Source organism: Poeciliopsis prolifica, unplaced genomic scaffold (assembly GCF_027474105.1).
Source record: "Poeciliopsis prolifica strain line A6 unplaced genomic scaffold, Auburn_PproV2 SCAFFOLD006, whole genome shotgun sequence".
In the NCBI taxonomy this organism is placed as follows: domain Eukaryota; kingdom Metazoa; phylum Chordata; class Actinopteri; order Cyprinodontiformes; family Poeciliidae; genus Poeciliopsis; species Poeciliopsis prolifica.
The window spans coordinates 15,361,747-15,371,869 of NW_026562381.1; positions in this window are offsets into that span (position 1 = coordinate 15,361,747).

The following is a 10,123-nucleotide window of genomic DNA, read 5'->3' on the forward strand; positions in this document are numbered from 1 at the left end:
ATGATCTCGATGGGGTGCAACCAAAATCTGCATGCGCAAAACTGCTCACATATTATTAAAATATTTGGCACAACTTGAACTGTGACAAATGAGGCAGGAAGTTGGCTTAAGCTTATCTTGGCACTGTGCAGTCAGGAATTGGGCAAGGATGGTGATGTCTCCAAAACTAACTGTAGGCTAACTAATAAAGTCTCCAGGACAACTGGAAAGATTATTTTAACACTCCGTCATTTTTTACTCATAGTTTTAATAACTGTGGACGGTATTCTATGTAAATTCTAAATATACAGCTCTTGAGAAAATTAAGAAACCACTTCAAATGATCATTTTCTTTGATTTTACATTTTATAAGTATATGTTTGAGTAAAATTAACATTGCTCTTTTATTCTATGAACTATTGACACGTCTTCAAAATTCCAAGCAAAATGTAGTATTTATTTGCAAATGGTCAAAATCACAAAAAAGAGATGGTGCTTTCAGACCTCAAATAATGCAAAGAGAATAAGTTTATATTAACTGAAAAACAATAATAAAGTTTTAACTCAGGAAGAGTTCAGAAATCAGTATTTGGTGGAATAACCATGAGGCTTTCAATAGCGTTCAATGCAGTGGTCTCTTCATTCTTTCCAGAGCTCTAGAAATCTATATATGAAGTCCAAATTCAGCCAATTAACAATTTATATATATATATATATATATATATATATATATATATATATATATATATATATATATATATATATATATATATATATATATATATATATATATATATATATATATATATATATATATATATATATATATATATATATATATATATATATATATATATATATATATATATATATATATATATATTTGTTATTAAAGATGCTCTGTAAGTATTTAGTGTGATGCTAGAATTTCAATGCAAATTTCCAGATAAAATACAACATGTGTAGTTTTACATCTAAGAAGTAGGAGAACTGAGTAAACTCCAGCTGAAGTTCTTCCAATCAAGAATCTGAGTGCTTCACAACAGCGTTCATCTGAATGATTAATAGTTTTCTTCATCACAAAAACAACTTACAGTGAAGAGGAAATCTGAGTGACACTCCTCTGTCTCATCAGAAAAGATCAAAGGTTTTATCTCTGTAACCATCTTCACTGTTAATGGCCATTAACCTGATCTCCTCTGCTTCTTTCAAGCTGAGGGTAACACAGCTCAAGCAGGAGATCAGAGACAGGCTGATGAATGAATGAGTCCAAAGCCATGAGGGTAGCGTTTCTTTCCGTTTATCCTGGATTATTATGGCCCAGCATCAATGCTTTGAGCTTCATACTTCACCTGTTTAGAGATGGTGGCTGAGGGCGTCCTGGCATCCTGTGAAAACTCACATCTGTATCTATAAAAGTAGCAGAACTGCCTGGGTCATAGTGATTTCCCCCGATGATCCAAGCCAATGTTAATGACTGCAAATCTTGTCCCGTTCGAAGCGCGTTGAAAACAATCTTATGAGCTTCTTGGATTTATGTTTCACCCCTGTAGGTTCACATGCTGTTTGATGGTCTTGAGTGAGTTTCAACAGATGTTTTAATGCAGTTGTTTTGTCTTTAATTGTTCTTTTATATGTTGCGTTTTCACAGAGGAACCATGGCAAAGACAATTTACTGTCACCTGCAGAGAGACAGACATTAAATTTTTGCTTATTCTATTTCTAATTATTCCTTAATGGAACATTTGGAAAAAGACTGCCATGTAATGCAGTTTGCTCATTACGAAAGTTTTGTATCAAAGTAAATATTGCTGCTGCAGTACCTTTAACAAGGTAATATTTTTCTTGGAATATTACACCCAGCTGGATGTCCTGCTTGGTTGGCCTTATCTTGCGATCACATGACAACACTGCACTCATGTCAGCCAGAATCGAAAAGAGGGGGGTAAAAGAGGGGAATGTGCCCCATTTCCCTTTAATTGAAATACTGTAGACCCCATTGCCCAAATGTAATTATAGCATCGAAGGTGGGCACAAGAGGAACCAGCGAGAAACAAATTGAAATTTAAGAGTGGAATGCAAACTGTCTCCAGCAGTGAGTAAGTGCTCACGATACCCAAAAGACCTGAAGGGGCTGGTAACTACCAAACCTCAAGGAGATGAGATGGAAATAACTGATGACGGACATTTTTGAAAAAGCTTTACAGCTAAGCTAAATTAAATGACAACATTTGTAATTTTGTGGATGCACTAATTAACCCAAAAAGAAATAAAGTGAAAGCAGCAAAACAAAGATGAATGCAAAACAGAGTCCCACTGTAAAAATGCAAAATCTTAACATGTAGTTTTGATCAAGTTTTCAGTCCAAATATCTCAGTACAGTTGAAATAAGACAAAACATACTGATAAGTCACTTTTCAGAAATATATTGGAGCTTGATTTAAGTCAATAAGATGAAAAAGTACAACTTCCAGTGGCAGATAATTTAATTTATAACAAAACCTTTCCCCCCATGATTTAAGTGAAATTATCTAGTATTTTTTAATCAATATTAATAAGTTATTATCTTAATCCCAGCTCATTTATCTTCCTAAAATGTTAGTTGTAAGTTAGTTTCTTTCATTTTTCAAGTGTACTAAGATATTAGTGCTTGAACTAGACCAAAATTACTTAGTAAGATTTTATGGTTTTCTTTTGTTCCTAAGAGAATTTGAGGACAAAATTAGAGAAGCTATCATGATTTAGTCATTTAATAAGCACCAAGTTTAGCACAAAACAAGTTGCAAAGTCAAAGAGTGTAATTTGTTGGGGGATTAAGTTCCTTCACCACACTTTTCTGTTGATGCATAGAAATGGTAAAATAAATGATAATGTATTCAAGATTTATTCCTCTTGCACAGCACCACCCTTACTGTTATCGTCTGGTAATCCAAGCTGCTTCTGATTATTTAGACATGTCAAAAAAAGGGACATGAGCATTGAAAAAGATGCAACACACAAGTGTTATGAAATGTAGTTAAATATCACAGTAATGACCTGATTAAAATTCTAATTAATCTCATGCCATGCTATGCAGATGCTCTGTCTGCACTGATGAAGACTCACTCACCATTAGGGCTTCAAGTAGCTGACAGCTTTGGCCTCACTTTCTCATTAACTCAGCTAATAATGATGTGACCACAAGTGGGTCACATCATTATCAGTGGGTTATCAACATAGCACTGAACTTTCATCCCGAGATCGTCAGGAAATCACTTGAGTATAAAAGAAAAAAATGAAGATGTTTGAATTTTAAATGCTTCATCACAATAAAAAGGCATTAGTTTTAGTGGAGGCACGTCATAATCTATACATATTCCTCAAATCAGTGCTCCTATTTAAAGTGTTTTAAGAGACAGCAATTTAAGAAACAGTGTGACATCAGGTTATCAAATTAAACTACTTCAACACTGACAGTTATCTAAATTTTAAAGTTTAATAATTAGGGTAGAAATTGATTTTGTTTTATAAGTTACATGTAAAATAAATAGACTGCAAGAAACAGGAAGATTGCAACATCCCAGATGGATTCTTTACGTTTGTTTTCTGCGTTGCAATGTAACGTCTTCCGGATGTGAATTCAGAAACTTGCTAAAACAAGTTGATGACAATAACTGAAACATATAACACACTTTAAAACTCATGTGAATCTTAAATGCAAGTCTAGCAAATTTCTATAAGCTACTAGTAGTTTGCAGTTGATTAGAACAAAAAAAATTTAAAGCAAGATTAAAATTGTTTTCAAATTTTAATCTGAAAACAGTTAAAATTTGCTTTTGGTGTTTCAAGGCATGCTCAGATCAGGAAGCAACCTTGAGCATGCCTTATCTGTCTGAGCCTTTAATGTTGGTAATGAAAGTACAGAGAAACAACCTTCCCTCAGGTAAGACATTTTCTAAAACAGTTTTTATTAACCAAGACCTTTATTTACATGCCATAGGTGCAAAGGTGGAAAAAAAGTTTGAGTTGCAAAATCTCTGCTATTTTTGGACAATTACATCCAAAAATACCCAACATATCTTTTTTTATACATTTATTATTAGCTTATGAGCACAGCGGCAGGTAAATCCGTTTAGTTGTGTGCATTTTTACACTTATCTCTGGGCTGCTGGTGTTGTGACTCCCCTCACGTTCAGAGGCTGTCAGCAAGTCGGCCTCAGGAAGCTCAGAGTGCAGATGACAGGTGGAGGACCAGAACGTCTGCGCTGGAATGAAAATGGTGCAGCCTGGACAGCATGGCGACAAAACGTTTCAAGAGGCTGGATGGTTCAGAGGATCCAGCCACGAGATGCTGTCCAGATGCCTCTCCTCCACCTCAGCTGAAGTGCTCATTCCATGAGTCAGCGTGTCGATCACTGGATGAGAGCCGGGAGGGAGAAGCGGCTGTTTTTCTCAGAGCTCTGCTGCCTGTTTGCCAAACAATGGCAGATGGGAATGTTTGGATATTAGTGGATGCCTTCTACGTGCTTGGACATGCTATGCAAAATTCAACAGTGTCACGCTCTGTCTCTGACTCTGCTGCCATGTATCACTTGTGAATGTGTTCCTTCACTGACCCTATTAGGTAACTTGTAAGCTGTAGAAACTTGCAGCAGCATGTTTCTCTGTTTGCCTGCTTAAAGATCCTTGGGATTTGCTCCAGCAAAACATTATTACTCTTATAGACATTGTCTTTACAAACTGCTCATGATGTTAAGAAAAGTTAAGACAATATTTAAATCCAGACACAATTTTGAAGCAAAGCCAGTTGCTCCGAGGTTACACTCCACACACCTGCTTTCTTGTTAACATAAGAAGCAGCAACAGGCTCATTTTAAGCTCCAACATAAATTAACTCGTGTCCTTCTGAATAAAAGCACCATATCTGGTTTCTATGGACCTGCTATCCGCTGGGACTAATGTGTTTTCCTCCTGCTAGAAGGCTGTGCTGTCAGCGAAAGAGACTTTTCACACAAGCTGCTGAAAATGGCCGCTGTTTCACTCATTTTCTAATCCACACACTTCAGTCTTGACACTTTTATGGGTGGACAGTCAACAGAGAGGAGAAGTCGCACTGCTGTGAACCACAACAATCCCTCTTAGTTACAGTAGTTGGAAATTTGGCAGCGCTGGAAACACACAGATGTGGAAGATTGGATTTCAGATTTTCCAGTGACTCCAACAAGCCTCTGCAACAGCAGGTATGCTCCACACTTTCTATGGGTGATCAACTTTTTGATGAGATTTCATCAAACATTTTCAGCTCCTCTCTGAAGCACAATCCACACAAAAAAGAGGTGGACAGCTGAAATGTTAAAAATACCCGACGCTTCTGTTGCGGCTGTGAGTTTTTCTCCACCTATACGGCGCCCTGAACACTAAAATCTAGTCACCACAAGTGGATTGACCTCGCTTTGTAACCAGATATGTAGTTGAACGTTGGAATTCACAAACTTTCATCTGTGCAGTCAAAACCTTTCATCACAAGTGGCTCAGTGTCTTGATCTGCCGTCAGTTATCCATCTGGGAACGTAAACACGAAACAAAAGGCCCGCGCTTCAAGAAATATAGAGGAGCAGACACGTTTTAATTATAAGAAGCTGATGCATGTTCAGTCCGATCAAGTGCTTCACAGCTTGTGAGACTGTGAGCAAGTCTAATCTAATCTTTTTTATTTTATGAGGAAATGCTTTAAAAAAAATCAACAAAAATATTTATTCAATGGAACTGTACAATATAGTAAAATTGCCATAAATGTAAAAATTGTTTTGTATTCTTATATTTTCTCTTTGTTAAGAATTAATATCACTCACCGGATATATGTATTCTTCCAATAGAAATATGAATAGTTAATTATATTCAACTGTTTTTATGGACTTGTGAAGGATGGATTTGTTCACCAAATTATTTTAATTTAACTATTTAACTCCTTATTTATCTCAGTTAAAGGTAAATCTTAACCTTTATTCAATACTAATTTGCTGGTTTGTTTTGTATGTATATAACTTTTCTAAACTCAGCCTAAAATTACGTTATTGCCTTCAGAAAAAAAAGTTTTGTAATTAGAAGTCCAGTCCTCCTACTGCCATCACGTCAGGTAATATTTGGAGAAATCAAAAAACTTTTTATTTCTGAATTTACTCAAAATAACAGAATAACAATGGCCAGGAAAACATCAACTTCCCTTTTATTCTAACAGTCGATCGTAAATTGGTGCAATTATACAGTATTGCCGACAAGAAATTATTTTATAATTCAAAGTTTTAAAAATTATATTTGTTTTATCCTCTAATATATAATATGTGACAATGATGTAAAAACACCCACTCCACATATTGACTTTGTAACAGCATTCTGAAGAGAGGAATTGTGTCTCATACAGAGAAATTATATCTTAAAATATAAAATAGTGCCTCATTTGCACAAGACATAGAAGTCACTGTGTGGAAACATTTTTCATAATCTGATTTTTTCTGAACCTGATGTTTCTGTGGATAAGGAGAAAAAAATGTGACCTGATGGAAAATATGTGCTGATGGTTGAATGTACTTAATGCAAAATACTTTGTAAATCTAGTGCAGAAGTGAATGAATAAAAAATAAAAAAGACACAGTTTTGTGAATTTATCCATTATGTCTCTAACAAATTTAATTCAAAGTTTTGACTCATAATGGGGAAAATTAAAATCATATTTTTATTCTTTATGTATTTTCTGTCATCTTTAATATTAAAGATTAAAGTGCAGTATATACTTCACAAATATACTGCACTTTGTGTTGGTCTTTCACATAAAATTCTTTTAAAGGACAGTCAAAAAAGTCTGAATGCTTTTGCAAGGCATCATATAATCACTTTCCTAAAATAATCACCCAACTCTCTTTTTGACACTGTGCAAATTGTTGCCAATAACAGTGACCTTTAAAACATGTTGTCTGATTTAAATAGAGACAAAACTCCTGATCATATCTACTGTGGTGAGAACACATAACTTGCTTGACTGTCTGTTGTCATGATGACACAATATGTCCAGAGACAGAGCCTCCTATCAACGCAAGTAAATAAACTGCACACATATCATCATGATGACACACAAAAAAAAACTAAATGTGAATTTACATGTGTTCAACACCTTAAAAACTAAATTACAGGAAAGTCACATAAATCAAAAGTCTGAATCCTGGACTAATGTAGTGTCATAATACTGATCAGATTAATAGAAAAATAATTAGCTGGATTTGGGGGTAATCTCCTTATGCAATGCAAAGAACAAGACATCAAGGTTGAATGGCTGAAATTATTTTCTGAATTTCCATTCAGACGGACTCCAGGAGGTCACTGTGAAATCAACACTTAGAGAAAATAAGTATTTTATTTACAAAGTTTCTAATTCATAATATAAAATGAAATTTAAGAAAGGGCCTAAGGACTGAGCTCAACAAGTGGACAAATGTTTTGCATCTCATATAATACTACAACCCCTGCGACATGTTCTGTGAACAGGACATTTTGTTAAAAGGAGAAGTGTTGTAAGACAATAGAAGTAAGTTTCTTGTGGTCACTTGCGAGGGGAGGGTTATATTTTAAATTATACTGAATGAGGTTTTTTATAAAAAAATTATCTCAAATTTTGGCAGCATCACTCCAAGATGAAGTAACATAGCTAAAACAGTTAGCATCCATAATGTTAATCTCATACAGTGAAAACTGAATAGTTGAAACTATGAGAAATTACATTTTATTCGCTCAGGTGGGACGGGAATCAGAGGTGGGTGAACAGGAGGCGTCTGAGCTCCAGTTTGAGGCTTATTGATGTTACACAAAGAGCCGTACCAACATAGTGTAAAACTTCTTCATAATTAAAAAAAAATTCTCATAGTAGAACAAAGACTGTGACCTGAAGGTTCATGACCTGAAGGCTCCCACAATTTAGCGAGTCACTGATGCCACTGAACTAAAGAGTTCTCAGCCAACCTGTTTTTTTTTTTTTCACTTTATTTTAATCACCCCAAAATTTGAACACTTGAATTGATCATAAACCTTGGTGTGTATTTATGTGCACAACAATGTTCAAGCATTTCTTAATATGGCAGTGAAGCGTCTTTGTCAACCAGAGTGAAGATGCTAAAACTCATGACATCACACGACTGCACCAGTTAGACCTTAATTCTGATTTCTTGATCACTTGTCTTTTTTTCACCCCAAACAAAAGAAATGAGCAAACCAGTTAACTGGCTCACAAGCTCATATATTGGATAGTAAGTAAGTCCACTTTATGAGCTCACAGTTTTGTCATTTATTTGAAGGGATTTCTGCAGAGCCAGTTTGTGCTGCTGCATGCAGTCATTGAGCTGCTCTACGAGTCCTTCTCCTTCTTGTTGCCGTAAAACAGCAATCATTTCTTCATTAGCCTTTTATTTGTTTCTAACTGTTCCACTTCAGGGGTAACACACACAGTTTATTTGGGTACTCTTAATTACAAAAGGGAGATTGTGTGCCCTCTTCACTAAAATGAATGTGTCTCTTCGCCTCCCAAAGGGCAGTGTGGCTTAGAGTTGGACTGTATCTGATTACATTTTCCAAGATTGATTACATTTTTGAAATGCTGACCAGATCGACTCAGACCTTATCTAACTTGGAAGGAGGTAAGAAGTGTTTGACCTGTGTCTGTCACGTTTCAGGTGTGGCGGATTAAGAGGAGAGATGCTTTTATTTCCTATTTGTTAGTTGTTTTTTTCCTTCAAAGAAGAAGCCTAAGGGCTGTGTACTCACTCACAATAAATTGCATTGCAGTGCTGTTTCTCTCTCCAGATAGCCATTCAGGAGGTATGGCTACCTTCAGGAGCTTTTCATTTTTCCTGTTATTAAACATAGTGAGAAGATTGGCTTCCTCGAGTTGATTTTAGAAATGCAAGGTCGACAACAGGAAAAAATAAGCAGCTTGCTGTAAGATGAGGCACTTAATGCTACAGCATGCATGCAAACTGAAATATCGACTAAAAAGATTTAATTCTGTAGCTACATCATTTTTGCTCTCAGACTCTTGTGTCTCTTTGTCCGTGTCTTGCATAATGACACTGTTTTTATGAAAACATGAAAAAGAAGTAAATATACTTCTTTTTAGCTATCAAACTCACCATCAAAAGAAACTTTAATCTTGCAATTACGCTTACAAATTTATAAATATCTATTTTTTTATTTGTATTAAATTTATGAGTACAAATATTTAATTATTTTAGTTAAAATTTTAAAATAATGAACTACAACTTTTTCAATTAATAATAGTTTAATGGTTAAGTTGAATGTCAAAGTTTCAAGTTCTCATATGAAATGTTTCTGCTGCTTGTATCACATTTCACCCACCAGTAACTGCACATTTATGAAGCAGCAAGTGGTCATTTTCAGAACATTTTGAATGGCTCCTGCTTCCCAACACCTGCTTGGGAAGCAGAACAGACGGAGAACTTCTCCGACTGTTCTCTTTAGAAAACCTCCAAAGCGAGGCATTCGGTGGGCATCCTGATCAGAAAGACCTCAACAAACATTTTTCGATGTGGAGAAGCAGCAGCTCTACTTCGAGTTCCCCTCCGAATGGTGACACTCCACCCTGGACTCTAAGGCTGAGTTTAGCCTCCCTATGAAGAAAGCTCATTTGGCCACTTGTATCCATAATCTCGTTCTCTTCATCATAATCCATATGACCATAGGTGAGGGTCGGAATATAAACAGACCAGCACATTGAAAGCTTTTTTTTTCTGTTTCAGCTGTTTCTTCAGCGACTGCGCTGGTGCAAACAAACCGTCAATACTTCTCCAACTGAAAACTGGAATGTTGCAGCTTCATCTTCCAACTTCCAGGTTAAAGGCAGCATTATTTTTGATTTCCAGTAAAATTGTCAATGACATTTCTTACAGAATTAAGGTGGATGGATGTTTACATTGTTCGTTTTGACAACAGCAATATTGGATCAAAAGAAAGAAAACACTACTCTTCAACCAAAACATATATTTATCTAGAGTCTCAGTGACTGAACCCAAAAGGCCTTAAATATTATTCACAACTGATAATAGCGTCAGATCCAGCATACATTAATTCAGTTTGGAGCCATTAAAAAAAAAAAAAAAAACTG